Source organism: Erpetoichthys calabaricus, chromosome 1, assembly GCF_900747795.2.
Source record: "Erpetoichthys calabaricus chromosome 1, fErpCal1.3, whole genome shotgun sequence".
NCBI classification, from domain to species: Eukaryota; Metazoa; Chordata; class Cladistia; order Polypteriformes; family Polypteridae; genus Erpetoichthys; species Erpetoichthys calabaricus.
Window position 1 is genome coordinate 251,721,732 of NC_041394.2, and position 21,162 is coordinate 251,742,893.

The 21,162-nt window shown below is 35.5% G+C and overlaps 1 protein-coding gene across 1 annotated transcript in view; it reads right to left on the bottom strand.

The window, feature by feature from the left end:
• Positions 1-21,162, bottom strand: part of taf3 (TAF3 RNA polymerase II, TATA box binding protein (TBP)-associated facto) — a 209,046-nt gene that overhangs the window by 34,813 nt on the left and 153,071 nt on the right. The window lies entirely within an intron of this gene.

Genomic DNA, 21,162 nt, shown 5'->3' on the forward strand with positions numbered 1-21,162 from the left:
AATGATCAAAGTTTGATGATTCTAGTTCCACGTCACGATTAAGAGGATGATGCTACGCTACAGATAAGTTAACAGACAACAAAAGTTACATTATAGCAAAGAATTTTAATGAAACTCACAGACCAGAGAGATAGTGACTTCAATAGGTGAACACGAAGGGTTGTGCCTATTTGATATTTTTTTGACATTCTGTGACAAAGGAAATAAACATTGCAAAGAGGCTATTGTCAAACTATCAATTCCATCTTATGGAAAGGAAAATTGTGCAATTTTTGGGAAACTAGAGTGGAGAAAATACTGTTTCTATTTTTAGGTCAATGTGATGAAGTGTGCTGGCTCCATGCTCTTTTGCGTCCAGGAGCCTCTTGAACCCGTCATAACCAAGATGAGTCAAGCAGATGAGGACACACGCATAAAACAAAGGATAGGTAAAATGTACAACAGTGATTTTATTAAAACAGTCAAAAAACAAACAGTGTTCCAAATTAAAGTGCAGAGCAGTGCAATGTAGAAGTTATTAATTAAATAAATAATCCATAAAACAGATAGTGAAGGTAAAATCATCCTATATATAATACTTTAAAAACCAAGATTAAAATCCGAAAGACTGTTCACTCTTCCTTAAAACCTGTGTGCCCCAATGCTTCCTTCTAAAAGAAGACGCCTCCTCAGCTTACCCTGCATGGGATCTAGCAACTGTGGAGATGCCCAACCAACAGGGGCAGTGAACCATTCTATTCAGACTTGGTTCTGCATTGCTGGGCCTTCGGCAACTGTGGGGCACCATACTGAGACACATACATCTTCCGCCGCCTGTTCCTCAGAGTCCGTGGGAGAAACTGCACATCGGATTGCTCCTATTCCCAAGGAAATCACTCAATAAGAGTGCCTCTTCTTCAGTCACAGGCTCCCTGCCCTAAGGCTCCATTCCCAACCATATGCTTTCCATTCTATCCTGCATAGACTCTCATTTTCTCTTTCCCATCTCTCTTTTCCATTTCTTTTAACCTCAATCCTTCCTTTCTCCACTCACTTGCTGGCCAATCTATCTTCTTCCTTTTTCCCTTTCTTCTATTTCCTCCTGGTTTTGTTTCTTGCCGTGCCCGCTGATCCCTTATAGATTTCTGTGGGTGCAGTGCCTGATTCACAGACCATGGGAAACCAATGGAACAATCAAGACAGACCACACCCACTTGTGCAGGCGTGCTCTGTCTAATCACCCCAGCAACTGCAGCCTATTGGAGATTGAGCCGGCCATTTAAGTATTAAGATTCTGTATTACATTCATTTGTAAATTATACATGAATATGCATTGAACTTTCAATATTTAATTACAAAGTGATGTCAGGAATTGTCATTACTGATGTATGTTTAAAGCATTACTTTATCTTGATTGACAGGTGACAAAACCATCATAAAAAGAGGCATTCTGGAGTGAACTGTTTGGAAGTTAGAAATCACAGAGAACTTTTCGTGTTTAATAGAACTTGATATCTTTTTTATTGTTATATTTTTAATTAAGGTATCAATGTAAGTGTGTTAGCACAACTGAAACAGGTTTCTTTGTTCAATAAGGCAAAGTACGTAGTCTTTCGTTGAGTTGCAAGATACTGTCATCAATAAAATTCCTTTCTATGCTCAAAAATGGGCAAAATGAAACGGCTTTTTAAATAAACTTATCAATTTAGTATTGTTTAGCAAAATGTAGTTTATTCCATGTGACAGACTGCCAAGAATTCTGTTGGTGATTGCATACAAAGTTGTCCACTACTGTTTTGAGAGAAGAGGGCAAACTGGTCAGACCAGGTAAGAAAAAGAAGTAGAAATCCCAAATGCACAACTACATAAGAGGAGAAGAATACCAGTCTGTGCTTTCTTAACTTTATAGTCATACCATAAATAATAAATTATAAACCAGTTATTTCAAATAATAATAGCCATGTGCAACACTAGTAAGAACTGGGCTATATTTTTTGAATGCATTAATGGTTCCTTGATAGAATTGATTCTTTTTTTATCATAAATGTGAACATTTCTTGGTAATTCCACACTACTGAATGCAAGGGGTAGATACAGTATAATCCTCTTTAATAAAATCCCTGTGTGCGTCCATGTGTCCAAGTGTGTGTCTTCTGGTGAAGTGTGCATGCGCGGGGCACTCTTTAATAAAGGACATCATTGCTGGGGAGAGTGCTGATTGGGTACTCGCGGTCGCGCGCATAAAATCCGTTGCTGGGGAGACGCCACACATACAATAATCAGCTGCACGCCAGCACAGATTAAAAACTTGCTGGGGAACTGCACAGTACTTGCTGGAGAGACGCCACAGCCAAGATTATTAGCTGCACGCCACACATTACATCAGTTCCTGGGGAGACTCTGCTGATTGCCCACTGTTGTGATAAAAAATTAAACGCATATTATGGACAAGGCGGAAGTACAGGGAAGGGCGGAATGAGTGGACAGAGTCACCGGCCTCTAGCAGATGCTTCAAAGGCCGCCTGATGCGTCACACAAGACAGAGAGGGCTATACCTATAAGATATCGCGCGGCCGATCCAATCAGGTAAATGAGCTAACACCTAAAACATAAGGCACGAAAAATCCAATCGGGTACTGAGACGCGGAGACCAGCTTCCCAAAAGAGGTGGGATTAGTGTTTGTTGTTGTGCAAGTGTTCACTCTAAGGATGTCACATTTGCGAATAAGAAGCTTGGCCCGGTAAAGTGTAAAGTGTCAGTCATTGAAGGGGTTTTCCTAAATATACAAATTTTCATGATATTACAATAGGATGACTTTTAAAAGTAGATTTATTTTCGCACACATAAAATCCGTTGCTGTGGAGACGCCACACAATAATCAGCTGCACGCCAGCACAGATTAAAATACTTGCTGGGGAATTGCACAGTACTTGCTGGAGAGACGCAACAGCAAGCTAAACTAAAGACAGGCAGGATAGGAGATCATCAAACAGACACAACACATCAATCAACAGCCACAGAGGAGAGGATAAATGTGATATTAATTATACTTACTGTATTGTCATATACATTTCTATTTTATTTTTATTATTATTTTACTTTAGGCTTCTTGCAAAAATATTTTTGATTAAAAAAAATTAAGACAAGAAACAGAATGAGGTCAAGGTCCCTTGCCATTTAATATAGACTGTTCCTACTAATGTTTATGCACTACTGTTCTAGCGCCCGTTATTGTAACGGGCTTAATGTCTAGTAGCCAAAATAATTATCATCATAGCAATATATGGTAAATAATGCCATTGTACATTAGAAAGATGACTTTCATTTAAAATACTATACAAGACAATGTGCAGTGAGGTTCCATAAAAGCTTGAATTTTATTATCAACAAATAAATTAAAATAAATTCCATTACGAATTGATAAAGTTGCAAACAAAACTGCAAAATTCATATGTTTAAATGATTATCATTTGCACTATTTAACATTTCATGAAAATAGCTAATATGTCCTGCAGTGGAATTAATCTATAAAATGCCTTTATTACATTGGATGGCACAGCAGTGAAAAAGTTAATGCTGCTGTCCTACAAACTCTTTATTCTTGGTATAAATCCCATACCTGGTCAATGCCTGTTTGGAGATTACTAGTTCTGCTATGCCTGAATGGGTTTATCTTCCACGTATTCTGATCTTAATTTCAATTACCCAAAGACATATGACTTGGATTAACTAGTGATCCACATTGCCACCCTGGTAAAGACTGCTTAAGTGTGTCACTTTTAGCTAGTTAAACCAAGACTTTTTTTTGACAAGAACTACTAGTTTGTCAACATCTTCTGGTTGTAGTGTCTTCCTATGGCAAAGCACAATGTCTCATTTTTGACTATAAGTAGTTTATTGTGTACACTTTTTTAAAATTTATTTTTTACCACTGTCATTTTCTGTCTGGCTCAATGAACAAGATTGTGAATTGGCTTGTTTGCTAATTGCCCAATAAGCCAGAGCACTTCAGCTTCGTTTGTGTTTTAGTGCTTGTGACGTGGCTAACAAAAGCACATACAGTGTTAAAAGCTCTTCAATTATTTGATGCTACAAGCTGACCATGACAAGGTTAGTACAATATGGAACCGATGAGAAATTCTATCAGCCTGTTCTTGCAGTATGCGATTTAACAACTAAAAGCAAAATCTAGTATGAAATAATTAATACATTCAAATTGAAATGTGAACTAAATTCACTATGACCACTTAATATTAAACAAAATAATCAATGCATTTCAGAATATAAGCAATTTACTTTAAGTATCCAAGGCTATCTGTCACAAAAACAGACAAATGAACTTGTTAATATGATATGCTACAAATAAAATCTGTTTATTTATTAAAATAGTATTAACTTTACAAAATCGATTACACATATAAACTGTATTTTAATTAAATTATGTTTTAAATGTGGCAAAACATGACACATTTTGCATATGAAAGTAAAATATTAATGCAATAACATTCTCTGTACCTAGTCTCATGTACAATGAAAACATTAAAAATGCTTTTTAAGCAAGAAGACCTGAAATGACACCAACTATTATAAATGGGCTAATCTATATGTTAATACTGCTGTATCCTATAACCATAGCAATGATAAGATAACATTATGACTTTAGGGTTTCTTTGGCATCATTCAGTAGTAATTGTTCTCAAAGGTTATTTGGTTGACACTGCTGGAGCTTTCTTATTGGTCTGGTTGTGTTATTTATGATATGAATTATGATAACAATGATGTACCCTCTTCTTTTCCTTTTACAAGATACAATAAATTGCTATCGTTAATCATAGGTGTTTGCTCAGTTATGATTACTGCAGCATAACATGATTTTTTTTAACAGAATGTACTATATTTGTTGCATATTCGCTGCAAACAATGTTATATATATTTTATACAGTGACATTTAATTTGTTAAATGGCATAAGCTGCCTGTTGTATAAGACTTTTTTTAAGCTCAAACATTTTGCCAATACAGTAAGTGCATCAATGAATGCAATATTTAACAACTTTACAAAAATAAAAGTGTATATTATATTGGATATAACTTACTGTTATTTTGTTTATTTTTTATCTCATTGCCTAAGGCAGTGATTATGCTAACTAAACTACATCCATAATGATTTAATAATAATACTACTGGGATCTGACAATTGAATTGCAACCCAGGATTCTAATACATTTCTTAAACACATAATAGACACATAGATTCAATTTTCTTAAGTTTTGTTGCATAACAGAATAAAACAGGCAAAAACATCAGAGGGGGAAAAATCAATATTAGCATTAGACATAATTCATGTTTACAACTGAGCTGTCTCTGCCTTATTGCTATAAAAAATGCCATGGATTGTCGTGGAATTTAGTCATTACAGCTCAGACCCTTTAATGTAAATGAATGTGGATCTGAAATGAACATACTCTATTGACTTTGAACATACAACAAGATAGTCACTGGCAGTATATCTGTATATTTTAACAACTAATTATGCATTGGAAATTAAGATATATATGGTAATTGCTTGAGGAGTAATGCTATTGCCTTCAGGTCAAGCTCAAGTGTATTTGTCTGGTGATATGCCCTGCAAAATGTGGATTCAGGATGGCAAAGTACACTCCTCAGTCTCTCAGTGAAGATGGAGAGTTTCAATGGCTGATGAGAGCAGAGAGTAGGGAGGGGAAGATATGATGCATCCCAGGTCCACCACTACATTTAAGATTTTAAACCTGGAGAACAGTGATTGACAGGAACAGTTGTGCTATACTCATTATGTCTGTTTTGCCTTGCAAATAATTGAATATTCTTTTCATAAAACATGGGTACTGATGCTGATGTTTTCATGCTTTCTTTGTAGTTTAACATCTATTTTTAGCCTAAATATGTCCTATATAAGCAAAAAGAATACAGTGCGATCAAAACTGTTTTTTGCATCAAACTTTTTACAAAATAGAGTACACTGACACAGTCAAAACTGTGACAGGCTATAGAAACTGCTGTTGTCTTACAGTTTCGGGACACTGGACTCTATACCACAGGGCTAAAGGTTCAATCCCTGCCTCTGAATCACTTCAGGACTCACTTAACCTGTTTGATTTAAGAAATATATTTGTAAACAACTGTAATGAAAACTGTTCTTTTAAATTATCTTGGATAATGGCGTTCACCAAATAGGTAATAACTGCACTAATACAAAATGTAATGTGTCAAATCTGCAAATTCTTCCAGTAGTTGTTTTAGGTTTTCTCCATATCATCTAGTTTTTTTTGTCCCAAAACACAAAGCCGTATAAAATAAGATCAGGGGCAACTGTAAATTGGCTCACTATAAACACAGTCATGCTTTCAGACGGACTGGCACTTCATGATTGGGAGACACATGCCCTGTACCTGATAAGAAAACTGGAATATGCTTTGGGCTCAAACCTTAAATTTTAGGGTTCAGAAAACAAGTGGATGGATGAATAGACATATTTCATGAAAAACTTTGAATTATTTATTTCTTTTGTGTGTTAATAATTATAAAGAAACTGAAAACTATGTCATGTTTTCAGCAGGCTAGTAAGAGCCATTACATTAGTCCCTAATGTTAACTTAACAAACATTATTCAATTACGGAAAAATTAAGTAAAAAGGTTCAAGAATTAAACATTGCAAAGTATTAGCTTTTTTGACAAACAATTACACTTTTCTTTGTTTATCTCCCAAAACTATCCAATACGTAATATGCGTAATTTTTTGCACCATATCTGCAAATACTGAAATACTTATTACCATATTCCAAGTGTATGCCTGATTAGAAAGAATGCAAAATTATGAAACATTGCACAACAGTAAGAATCCTGCAATGAAGACACACTAACACTGTATTTCTGACAGTGATATTGTGGTATTAAAATATTGTTTTGTAAACATAATATTGCTATTGTTTGAATGTTTTGTAAAATTCTTATTAGTTGAGGTCACATACAAGATGAAAACCAATGTATAGTGATCAAAATGTTTTAAATATGAACACCTTGACAGAAGAGCATTTACTACATTCTTTGTCTTAAATGCAACTGTTCCCTATGAGCTTGACTTCTCTGTAATTAGCTACATGACAGACAGACTACAAATAAAAAAGAAAGGCAAGAAATCCTCGTTCATTTTGATTCTCGACAACACAGACCTTTGGCACTGTAACTAATCTGAAACTATTTCAGTGAAATACTATAAAACAGTAAAACCAGTCTACAGTAATCCCTCCTCGATCGCGGGGGTTGCGTTCCAGAGCCCCCCCACGATAGGTGAAAATCCGCGAAGTAGAAACCATATGTTTATATGGTTATTTTTATATTGTCATGCTTGGGTCACAGATTTGCACAGAAATACAGGAGGTTGTAGAGAGACAGGAACTTTATTCAAATACTGCAAACAAACATTTGTCTCTTTTTCAAAAGTTTAAACGTGCTCCATGACAAGACAGAGATGACAGTTCCGTCTCACAATTAAAAGAATGCAAACATATCTTCCTCTTCAAAGGAGTGCGCGTCAGGAGCAGAGAATGTCAGAGAGAGTGAGAGAGACAGAGAAAAACAAACAATCAAAAATCAATACGTGCCGTTTGAAATTTTAAGTATGCGAAGCACTGTGCGGGAAGCATGCCGCTTGACAAAGCAGCTGCAAGGAAGGGAGCAACGTGAAGGTAATCTTTCAGCATTGTTAGACGAGCGTCCATATCATCTAGGGGTGCGAACAGCCCCCCTGCTCACACCCCCTCCGTCAGGAGCAGAGAATGTCAGAGCAAAAGAGAGAGAGAGAGAGGGAGAGAAGCAAACAATCAAAAATCAATACGTGCTGTTTGATCTTTTAAGTATGTGAAGCACCGTGCAAAAAAGCAGCCACATGTAAGCCCAGCAAGTAAGGGAGTAATGTGAAGATAGTCTTTCAGCGTTTTTTGAGGAGCGGCCGTATCCTCTAGGGGTACGAACAGCCCCCGTGCTCACAATATATTTGAGGAGTTTTATTTAATATGTAATACGCGCTCTCTTCTCAGCCATCTGCCAATAGCGTCCCTTGTATGAAATCAACTGGGCAAACCAACTGAGGAAGCATGTACCAGAAATTAAAAGACCCATTGTCCACTGAAACCCACGAACCAGTGAAAAATCCGCGATATATATTTAAATATGCTTACATATAAAATCTGCGATAGAGTGAAGCTGCGAAAGTCGAAGCGCGATATAGCGAGGGATTACTGTATTAGTGAAACTAAAATCATCTTATTAAAGGTTGAGCACATAATAATGAATATTCAATCAAAAACCAACTCAACAATCTAATGGAAATGAAGCACTTTTGATGCATTTATACCAGCATGAATGGCAACAGTTACTACTAAATTTCACAGTATAATTAAAATATACTTTGAGACTATGTTTAATATTTATTATTTTATGTGTCCTCACACATTTAAAAATGAACAAAAACTACAAAATGAAATGTCTAATGGATGTACACATGATGCAATATTCACTTTTTAAAATGTTTTCTTCTGTGCTAAATACAGTATTAGAAGAGCAATAACTTGCTAGAGTATATAATATATAATATCGAGACTATTACTAAAAACTAATGTAGAAGTGATAAATTGTAACTGATACCAAGACAAACAGCATGCTGTGTGAAATGCATAGAGATCATCTTTAACATTAGCTCACATCTGGATTACTGTGTGCAGTTTCAGTCTTCATGTTATACAAATGACAAACAGGATTACAGAAGATGTATAAAACTTATTCCAGGACAATACCAATGTATGAGATATGATGAAAGACAAATGGTTACAGATATTTTGTATCTAAGCAAATGGGGACAACAAATAATAAAAAGTATGGTAATGTCAGGTATTATTTTAAAATACGTTGTTCAAATAAGGAGCTTTCACACAAGTAACTTTTGGTATTTGGAACAAGTTCCAAAGTACTTTGGTGTAAAGTAAAGACCTTGTTTTCACATTATTTTCAACTTAAAATTGAACAAGAATTGAAACAATAGGACTTTCTTCTTAACTATTCTTAGGTTCACACATGTTTAGGAATAATTAAAGATGTGAAACAATGCCAACATTTTTTTTTTTTATATATACACACACAGTATCTGCCTGCCTAATGTAAAATTTTGATTCAAAACACGTGACTCTCTCCTATAAGTACCCTAAATGATTGTTCAAGTTTGTTTTCTTTTAAACGAATAGTACCAGGCTCAGAGCGCTTCATGACCTTGACAAAAATTATACTAGGGGAAAAAAAAAAAAAAAAAAAAACAGAAAAAAACTTTCAAAACCTCAGGCTAGAACTTACTTTAGAATAAGCTTTGAATAATTGTCCCACAATATGAGTTTCATGATTAATTGCTTCAGATAAGGTCTACTTTTCTCTCAGCTGGCCTCAAGTGGCTCCGTTTATTTCCCATAATCACTTCTGTGTACAGTTCAGTCAGTGCACAGGGAAATGCAAAGAGAAAACTTGGAGACGCCAGAGAGGGCCAATTCTATTACTAAAGTATTAACCGGCAGATAACCCTTAGTATTCTATTAATGATAATGACTGTAGTAATTATTTAATGACGGTTAGCCTATTTAAAGATGCCCAGTCCCCCTTCTCATAATTAACACAGTTTAAAAACTTCTAAAGATTTTTTTATTAATTTACCCAAGATTCCAATATCCTTGGGCAAATTTGTGAAATAGGAATCTGTGCATTGAGCCTAATACGAATAAGCCAATGAAACAATTTCACTGGATGATAAAAAAAAAATTAAAATGATTATATACATTCTGTTGCTCAACACAGTATAAAAAGGAACTAGAAACCATATGGATAGAATGTACTGCATTTCAGTATTTGAAATTAGCAATTACTTTAATCAATCAAAATTTGTTGCAGACTAAAAAAATAGATTAAAAGTATTTCAACATCTCCTTCACAAATTTACATACTATAAGCTTATCACTGCACACTTACTGAATTAAAAATTATGGGCTAACAATCTTTTTATCTTTAAACTAGGTTATCTAGTATTTAACTTAACTAAATTGCTCCAAGACCACCTAACTTCACTGAGATCTACCTTTGAACCTTATGTTACCCTGCACTCATAAAATCATCTGGACCACTATGGAACTAAAATCACCCAAAATAGATGATTTTGCCTCAAGTTGTAATTGAACTGCCAAATCAAATTAAGAACAATGGCTCCACAATAATCTTACAAGTATGAAAGATGTTGTCAAAAGGTGGCACAGAACTGCTGAAAGGGGCTTTACTTAAAAAAGTCTGATAAGGACAGGTGAGAGGAACATCTCATACTACCGTTTGTAATAACTTTAGTGGTTTGGCTTCTGTGTGACAAAGATAATGGAAGCAGATCTCCTCTCCAAAAACACAGCTCTAACTGCAGATGACAGTAACAGTTGCACATTGACAAGAGCTAGAGTCTCTGTTGACAACCTACTTTCGACAATGGGGGGGAAAAAAAAAAAAAAAAAAAAAAAAAACACAGGCACAAAAACCACACACAAAAGCTAAAATATGTACTACATTTGTAAGTGAAAAAGAAGCAAAGAAAAACCTTATAATTAATAAGCACTGATTTGACAAAAGGGATCATGGGAGACGAACACAGTTTATGTTAATAAAACTTTAATATAATTCTCAAAAAAAAAATTACATGCAAATGAAACTAAGTACAAAAAAGAAGCACATAATTATGACAAAATTAATAACTGATGATTATTACCGTTTGACATTATAAATGAAAATATTAATTTTAGTTAACACTTTAATGAAATATATACTTTTTCTTAACAACTACATATACTGTATTCTGTAAAGAGCACAGAAGAACTTGAAGATGTGTTATTGTGAAACTGTTGAACGGTGGATTAGTTGAAAAAGTAAAGATACAGTCTTTAATATTGTTTCTTATATACTGTACACACTTGGGGACAAATAAAGTAGGTGTATACACACTGTGGCCTGCAGGGGGTGCACCAGCTGCCCAAACTCAAGACAGACAGACACCAGGCACAAGTTTCAGCACACAGAAAACATTTGCTCTTAAGGGGAAATGCTTCTCTATTGTTCCCATCAGCAGTACAGTACAGTAAAGTACTTCAACACCAATAAGTACGTTTCTTTCTTTGCCTTTTTCTCTGTCTCTCCTTCTCTCTCTGCCCCCACTCATCCTTTGGCAAGATTGTCCTCTCCCTCCTGACTGGCTCTTGGAGTAGCGTCAGCTGGCTCCTTTTAAGCTGCACCTGGGAGTGTTCAAGGAGGCTCATTAGCATGGTCTGGATTCACTCCCAGGTGTAGTGAAAACCCAGCTTAATAGGGCTCTGTCATCTCTGTAGCTCCCCCTGGTGGTGCTAACAGAACCCCACAGGGCTGCAGCAAACTCCAAATACCAGCGCGCCGTGCGGAAATCTGTGGTGCCACAGCAACCCAGGGGGGCTGCCATCTAACATCCCGTGGGGAGATAAGGCCCTGAGCCCTCTCTCTACTCAGGTCCCTCCATCAAACTGGCAACCCAGCTTTGTACGGCCCCTGGACAATACGTGCGCGCGCGCACACACACACAAAAAATCTGCTAGTGCCTGAGCCCTCAAAAGACTACTGTGTACAGTCTGCATGTTCTTCACTTGTTTAGATGTGATTCCTCTATGGCAGGGGTCTCCAGCTCCAGTCCTGGAGAGCTACTGTGGGCTGCAAGTTTTCATTCTAACTTGTTTCTTAATTAGTGACCAGTTTTTGCTGCTAATTAACTATTTCCCTTTATTTTAATTGACTTTTCTTGAGACTCTGACCGCTAAATTTAATTTTGTTTCCTTAAACCGCGCCTAAACATAAACTTGATGTAAAGTGAGCCAACAGATGACCAACTAAGTTGGGGCCTCAAATTCCAACCTTCATTCAGTTTCTTAACTTGAAGACAATCCTCGTTGCTAATTAAACCCATTATTTAATTCCATGGTGCTCATTCCGCCATGGCACACATTTCCAAAACTGTTGATTTTCTTTTTTTCATGAACGCTGTCAAAATGTTTTGTGAACCTGAGCAGATCCACATTACTGAGGTCATCACCTTTCTTTATTTTCAGTTATTGTGTGATGGACGCAGGTTGTTGTTTATGTGTTGGTTCATTTTGTGTCTTAATGTTGTTTGGTTGCTAATTAAGGAAAAAATAAATAATTAAGGGGCCTGAGTCTTAAGTTTTGCATCAATTAAAATTAAGGCAAAGAGTTAATTAACAGCAAAATCTGGTCACTAATTAAGAAAATGGCTAGAATGAAAACCTGTGTCGCCGTCTGTATGGAAAAAATTAAGTAAGACTTGCATAGATGGTCAACCCTTCATCTCACTCTAGCTGGAAGAATTAACGTTAAGATGCATTTTTTAAGCAATTAGATTCAACAATAACCTCATTTATTTGGAACTCAAAACATCCACATATCCAAAGAGCGACCCTACAAAGACCTAAGGCAGAAGGTGGCATGGCTCTACCCAACTTTCAGTTTTATTACTTTGCAGCAAACATACAAGCTATAAAAACCTGGACACAAATAGATGAACATACACAGGCTTGGTCCGCAATAGAAGTAAAATCCTGCAGTACTTCTTTATATTCCCTGCTTTGTGCCCCAATAAATGCAAGTTATTGCAAATATACTAATAACCCAATTGTGCTTCACTCACTCAGAACATGGAACCAATGTAGAAAGCATTTTAAGATGGAGAATCTTTTATCTGTGGCACCTCTGCAAGAGAACCACCTCTTTCAACCCTCGCAAACGTATGCAGTTTTTAATATCTGGAAAACATTTGGGATTAAATTGCTTAGAGATCTTTATATAGACAACATCTTTGTATCCTATGAACAATTTCATTCCAAATTTAACTTTCCAGCTACACATTTCTTTCATTATCTCCAAATTTGGAACTTTGTTAAACAGAACCTGCCCGATTTTCCTCATCTTGTACCCTCCTCCATGCCGGAAAAAATATTGCTCAATTTCGAGGACTTAAACACCATCTCTGCAACATATAAAATTATTTTACAGTCCCTTCCTTTCAAAGATCCAAGAGGACAATGGGAAAAAGATCTCTTAATCAATATATCAGAAAAGGAGTGGAAAGTAGCAATACAAAGAATTAACTCTACCTCCATATGTGCAAAGCATACAATTATTCAATCCAAAATTATATATCGAGCACATCTGTCTCACTTAAAGCTGTCCAAAATGTTTTCAGGGCAAGATACAACCTGCGAATGCTGCAATCAAGTCCCATCCTCACTGGGTCACATGTTTTGGGCCTGCACCAAATTAACATCATTTTGGACCAAAATTTTTAAGTGCCTCTCAGACAGCCTTCGTGTCACAATCCCTCCTAACCCATTAACAGCTGTGTTTGGTGTTCTTCCAGATGGGTTTAAAGTGGAGAAGAACAAACAAACTGTGATTGCATTCACTACACTTTTGGCACGCAAACTTATTTTGCTAAACTGGAAGAATCCTAATTCTCCTCTTTTAAGTCAGTGGGAAACCAATGTTTTATACTATTTGAAATTGGAAAAAATCTAATTCTTAGTTAGAGGATCTGTACAGAACTTTTTCAAAACCTGGCAGGATCTAATCAATACTATTTTAGAATAAGCTCTTAAAGCACCGAGGAAGCAATTCTCTCAAGACATCTCTGCATTTCTTTCTCTTCTCCATTCATCTCTATTGCCCTATTAAACTAATCAATTTAGGTATGTTTACAAGCTTTAAGGTTTACCCCATTGGCCATGCTCTCTTTCTCAAGGGTGGGGGTCGATTTGTTTTCAATCCTATTTTTTGTAAAAACTGATCTACAGTAATCCCTCGCTATATTGTGCTTCGACTTTTGCAGCTTCACTCTATCGCGGATTTTTTATGTAAGCATATCTTAATATATAATGCGGGTTTCTCCGGACAATGGGTCTTTTTACTTCTGGTACATGCCTCCTCAGTTGGTTTGCCCAGTTGATTTCATACAAGGGACGCTATTGGCGGATGGCTGAGAAGCTACTCAATCAGAGCACGCAGTTGAGCTCCTGTGTGCTGATTGGTTCAGCGACGGTGCGCCGAATTCGATTCCACTGCTTTAACCAGGAAGTCTCATCTTGCTCATTCAGCATCAACGTGTTTCGCTGTATAAAGAGTTAACTTTTTTGCTCTTTTGTGTTTATCTTTGTGCACATTCAAGCCCTTCGTTATGGCTCCAAAACGATCTGCTCCTGGAACTGCTTCAGGGGCCGTGCCCAAGTGCCAACGGAAGATGCTAACGATTGCCGAAAAGGTAAAAGGTTTGGATATAGATAGAGGATATGTTTTATTTAAAAAGGAGGAAAAGAATATAAGATCTACGACCGCAGTGTCCTTTAACCAGGGCGCAAAACGAGCTGTAAGTGGACGTAATAAGGCGGTAAGGTTTATAAGAGTGTGGGAAGGGTTTATAAAGCCTTAAAATATATATAAATAATAAAATAAATATGAGGTCGCTAGTTCGCGGATTTTCACCTATCGCGGGGGGCTCTGGAACGTAACCCCCGCGATAGGTGAGGGATGACTGTTTTTGTATGGAATGATTACAATAAAATTAAAAAAAAAAAAAGAATAAAAACCTACAGCCACAGTAGCTTTCCAGGATTGGAGTTGGAGACCCCTGCTCTATGGCCTTAATGTTCTACTCACTGTTCTGAGATATGTTGTTTGAGTGATTGATACCGCTACACCCATTTTAGTAAATGAGGATGTGTGTGTGAGTGAATTAAGCAATGGGCTGGATACAAAAATCAAATGATGGTAGGTAATGATATGTTTTAGAAGCTCATTTTTCATAAAAAAAAAAACATTGTTGCACATTTTTATGACACTTTCTTGGTTTCTTTTTAACTGCTATCTTTGTAGTTAATGTAGAGTAAACTTCCAACACTATCAGACAAGCGACTTCTCTTTAACTTGACATTTTTGGTGAAGCCTACAAGGCATACATTCTTTGAAGTAGTTATGAATATCTAAAAGCTTTAAAATCAATTTACAGGCTTTCATGGTATTCAAATAAAAGGTATTAAGATATATAAATGAAGAAGGCTGAAGTCTACATTCAGCTTAATTTTGATAATTGCTTTCATACTTCAAAAGTAATAACATTAGCTATACATTAATAATTTATTATACAGGAATAATATCCAATTAGGCAATACATTTTTGCCTATTGTGTGAACCCATTTTTTCCATTTTGGGTTTGTGGGGAGTCCACACTTATCCTGAGACACTGGGACATTTATAAACTTCAGGTAGCGCAGAGACTCACTCAGTTTCACCATTTAATCAGAACGCATACAACGTATGTGCAAGTTAACGGCTTAATAAAATTCAATTACTGTTTTATCAGTCTCGGCCTTACAATTTGCATATGTCCCTTTATAAGGTGCCATGAAAAAGTATTTCCTCTGTTACTGCAGATTTTTGAAAGACAATGTTATTAGGTCTTCAATCAAAATGTATTAAAAATAGGACACCTGAGTAAACAGACAAATTAAAAAAGTGCTATGTTGTTTATTGAACAAAGAAAGTTTGCAAACACCAACTGGCTTAGTGTTAAAAAATAACTTTTCCTTACATTTAATATCTGGACGAACCACATGATTATAACCAAGCACTTCATATAACTCAATTAGTTTTACACTTCAATGTGGAAAAATTTTGTCCCATTCTTCTATGCAGCACTCCTCTAATTCACAAAAGAGTGGTCGTTTTGAACCTGAACTGCTCATATCAAGTCCTACCGCAGCATCTGTATTGGGCTTTGGTCTAGCATTTGTGTAGGCCTATGTTCAACTTTTAATTTTTATTCTTTTCAACTGGTTTGATGCAGACTTGCCTATGTTTTGGATCACTGTCTTGCTGCATGACCAAATTCCACATCACCACACATGCACACTATAAACCACGCTTAATTATTGGTATGACAATCTTACTGTGGAATGCTCTGCTTGCTTTTCACCAGTTTCAGTGGGACCCATGTCATTCAAAAAGTTGCCTGATCTGTCCATAGGCCATTCTCCCAAAATGCTTGGGGATCATCCAGATAGTTCCTAGTAAACTTAGAGATAAGCATTTATGTTTTTCTTAGTTACCAATGGTCACTGTTATGCTGCTCTTCAATGAAGCTCATTCAGGTGCCTTTTATATATTATAAGAATAGGCTAAAGATCTGAAAACACTAAGTGCAAACATTTTCAAAAATAAAAACTCTTAGATATTAAAACTAATTTTATTGTGCTTTATTCTGCTCACTAATATTGAGCATATACATTCTCAAAGTTGTTCTTACTACATAATATTGCAAATTTCTCTGAATTAAGGAATATCTGGTTCCAGTTTAGCAACTTATATTCTAGTACTGAGAAAAAGTTTAAGTAATATAGAGCATTATTCAGGAAGTTTTCCAACTACTGCTTTGAACTCTTAAGTTGGTGGAAAGATTTTTATTAAAAACATAATTAACAGCAGTGGGTACTCTTGCAATGTAAACAATTTTTCTGCAAGTACTCTCATCAACATCACTAAACAATAAAACAGCTCCTTATGAAAATGTATTATTTTTCCAAAAAATCTAACTTTTGGTTAAACCTTTGAGCACTGCTTATACAGAAAATGTGTTTTTGCCACTGCTAAATTAATGTCAGAACTGCTACAGCAAGAACAACTGCTTCCTGAAAAATATATTGTAAAATCATAATCATTTTTTGGGTTCTGTATAATGGTTATATTTTATTAATCATTCAGATTTCATATTTGTCTCCCTTGGATAAAGGACTGTAATAATAGTTTTGCACTACCTCAGAAACGTTCATTAAACATGAAAAATGAAGTAGTCATGTGCTTGTACAAGCCAAATCAATGGTTAGCCAAATATTTATTCAGAATACTGAAAAAAGAATTGCACAATGGCAATGTCAGAATGCATGATTGAAGAAAAAAAGCTACCTATATCATGCCTTTGTATCCATTTCAAACAGAACTAACCTACAAAGATGATATTTAGATTTACAGAACAGCAATAAAGATGATAAAAAAGAAAAACAATACAAACTTACACAAAAAATCACTTCCATTTACAAAATTTAGGAAAGATCTCAGATCTTAACTGGAGTCACTTAGATCATCAATTTCTAACACACAAATAACACAAAGCCAACCCATATTGCCTGTGTAAAAGGTTTCAGGACAGAAAATCTGCTGGTCATTTGGTACTACTACACAGTGAGCTTCACCAGTGCCCTCTTTTGCTTGGAGGATGGGCTATAGAGGCAATAAATGCTGTACTGAGAAGAAAGAGACTAAGGTGGCTTAAGCATGTGGAGTGAAAGTCAGAGATTCTCTGTTGCATCACTCACAACAGAACTGCAAACTGCCTCTGAAAGTAACATCAAAACAAGAACTGTGTGTCAAGAGCTTCTTGAAATGGGTTCCCATGGCCAAGCACATGCACACAAGCCTACAATCACTATCTGTAATGCCAAGTGCCATCTGGAGTAGTGTACAGCGCTCTGCCACTGGCCTCTGTAGCAATGAAAACATGTTCTTTAAAGTGATGAATCATGGTTTACTATCTGCCAACGGAATGCTACCTTCATGGGTCCACAGTGACTAATGCAAAGTTTGGTGGACAAGGCATAATAATTGTGGCTGTTTTCCAGGGTTTGGGCTAGGCTCTTTGGTTCCAGAGAAGGGCACTATTAATGCTGCCACATACAAGGACATTTTAGACAATTGTCCACTTCCAACTATGTGGAAACAGTTTATTGAAGGCCTTTCTCTATGCTGTGCCCCTGTGTAAAAAGTCAGGTCCATAGAGACATGGTTTGACAACTTTGGTGTGGAGGAACTGGAGTGGCCTGTTCTGAGCCCTGACCTCAACTCCACTGAACACCCTAGGGATGAATTGCTAGTTCTTCTGGTCCAACATCAGTTCCTGACTTCACAAATGTTTCTTTGGCTGAATGGGCACAAATTCCAAAGACACACTCTGAAATCTTGTAGAAAGCCTTCTCAAAAAAGCTGTTATAGCCTGCTAAGGATGGACAAACTCCATATTAATGCTCATGCTTTTGAAATGGGATGTCCGACAAGCTCATATAGGACACACAAAATAAACTGTGAAAATAAAATATTAGGTCATAATAATTTTAAAAAGGCAAAGAAACACCTTAATTCTTATTCTGTGCAGTTCAAAATGCATCTATGATCATTCAAGAAAAATGTTACTGCTACATAAAAATCATATCTACCATTTGGAGTTTGTAGACTTCAACTTGTAAAATACATTCAATTATTTGAAATCAATTCTCTGCTTAATAAATAAATGTAGTACAGCCAATCATTTCAAAAAGTTACCCCTTCACTTGTACTAATTTATGAAACAAAAATCAATACAATTAATGTTCAAACAAAAATATATGCAATAATGTATGTATTTACACAACAGAGGTCAGAGTGAGGCAGACATTTAAAAATTTTTAAATTATAAAACAATATTAAACAATGTTAAAATTCACAACTTTGGAATAAAATAAAGCAGAAAAACAAGTACTTCGTTAATTATAATTATGGCTTGATTAGTTTTATTAAAGGTCCTTCCTTCTGTTGCAATAAATTTATATGCCTCACTTTAAGAACAAATATTTAGAGAGAAAGGTAAAATCATAAGTGTATTACTAAAGGTTGATTACTTATAAATTTTTTAATTTAGTTATGACTAAGTTTAATCTTTATAATGTTAAAGGCAAATAATAAGATACCTAAAAAAAGGAAAAATTTCAAATGTCAAACATTTTAAAAGTTATACTATTTCTAATCAAAATAAAAGTAAAATCCTGAATATTAAAAGAAAAACATAGATAATATTTTTTGGATATTATTATTTTTCAGGACATGCAAGGAAAAATCCAACAGGAACTTCTTCTTATTCATTTTCAAGTACATCACATCTTTAAATTAATCAACTCTGTGAACAAATGAAATAATTTACATAAAGTACATGATATTTAAGATATGAAAAAATGAATAATCTTAGTCTCATACTACATGAAATGAAGTGTTTAATGGGGAAAAGTTAACTTAAGTGCGCCCAAATAGAAACATCAAAGAGTTTATGATATACGAGTCAACAAAGCTCAGCTTCTAAATGATTACATTTTTGCTAGGATTTTATTTATTCATTACTTTTACATGACACATTTCCGTAACTCTAGCAACTGTTATTTTTTGAGCAAAACAACATTAATGTTTTTTTAGGGGGGGGGGGGGGGTGGCTGGTGGGTCATAAAAAATGGGATGAAGCTAAGAAAAATATAGGGAAAATGTCTTTATAGTTTGCCTGGGTCTGCAGGCTCCAGAAAAAAACTTTGGTATGTAAAAGCAAAATGACTGCAACAGACCAAAACCCAAAAGGGACCAACTGGTGCCCACATCTACATGTCTCTGATTTGTAATGCTTGTGCCTTTAACAGGGAAATGCCACCCGCTTACAACACTGTTTGTAATAACATACCTTTTGATCACAGCTGATTACAAAACCACAGAATTCAGTCGCCCCCAAAACAAAGTATTTTTTGGCTTCTGTTTTTGCACAGCCTGGCGCCAGGCTGAGAACAGTAAACAATAAACATCAGCTGATGATGGATTGCTTTAAATGTGTACAGCATGATGACACTGTACTAAATGGTTCCTTCATTTCTCTGCTATGAAGGTGACATGTTTTAGTAACAGACTTCCTCTACTCTGTCATTAGCTGAAGAAAAAAATGCATTATCCATTATGCTTAAAGGTAAAGAGGCAGAGGTACTGTAAATCTGCATTATTTAATAGAAGTGCACATTTTTACTTTGTCTCTTTTTATACTGTAATAGTAACATTTTTATTAGGTATATGGATATGAAAAATATAAAAGGCATACTTTTAATGCAATAAGAAATGGAAACATGATTCCAATTTTTAACTCCAAATCAAGCGTCTTATGATTTAATTTATGGCCAAAGTAAGAAACTACTACTATAATTCTAAAAATATAAATGTCAATTTCAACATAACTGATTGTGTATACATTAATGAAAAAGAGACCATCTTTGACTTAAAACAAGGCTGTTAAAAGCTTAGTGGTTTCATACCAAATTAAGTTTTTACTTCAAAGCTTCCAAGAATTATGTCTTTCAGCAATTACAGTTTAGAAAGGAACCACTTAGACATTGCCAATGAACCTTACATGTCTCAAATAAAATGCCATTCAAGGTACTTTGGCTCTGAAAGAACTATCTTGGGACCCTCCAGCTAACTCAAATGTAATGCTTGTGCAACAGACTAGACTGGCTGGCCCTCCTTCGAACTTTGCTAAAAAAAAATGTTAACATTTGTGATGAGTTCAATTCACAGGTCAGCCGAATTTCAGAAGTTAAAATTTGACAGCATTAGCATAGGATTAATTCCATTTCTGACCACAAAAGGATAAAAACATTTGTTTTGGGGGTTGAAGAACACTTGCCTTCTAAAAAAATCTAAATCTAAAAGATGCCTAGATTTTAGAAATTTATATCTAAATATTGTAAAGCATAAAAAGCAGAAATAGTATCCATTTTTTTTAAATCACCAAGAAATAAACTGTATATATATTGATTTCATAAACTGCATACCTTTACCAATATGAAAACAATCATTTTAAAAACTAGGAATTAGCAGTAAATATTTTATCACCAAAAGATATATGAAAATTATCATAAACACCTCATATAGATTAATTCTATTCATGGAGTTGCTAGAATTAGTTAAATCATGGAATGAAAAATCTGTCATCATGTGAAACCTAATTTCCAACCAGGAACTTTCAAACAGGTTTGAGTAATGGTCCATATGGTGTCTTTTACAAAGGTAAACTATATGTGACTTATAAAACTCATCCATCCATTATTTCCTAAGCAGCCTATCTAGCTCAGGGGGCACATATTGATGGTGCCTAGTTCAACAGCTTTGGGTATAAGGCAGAAATCACCTCTGGACTTGGCACAGGTCCACTGA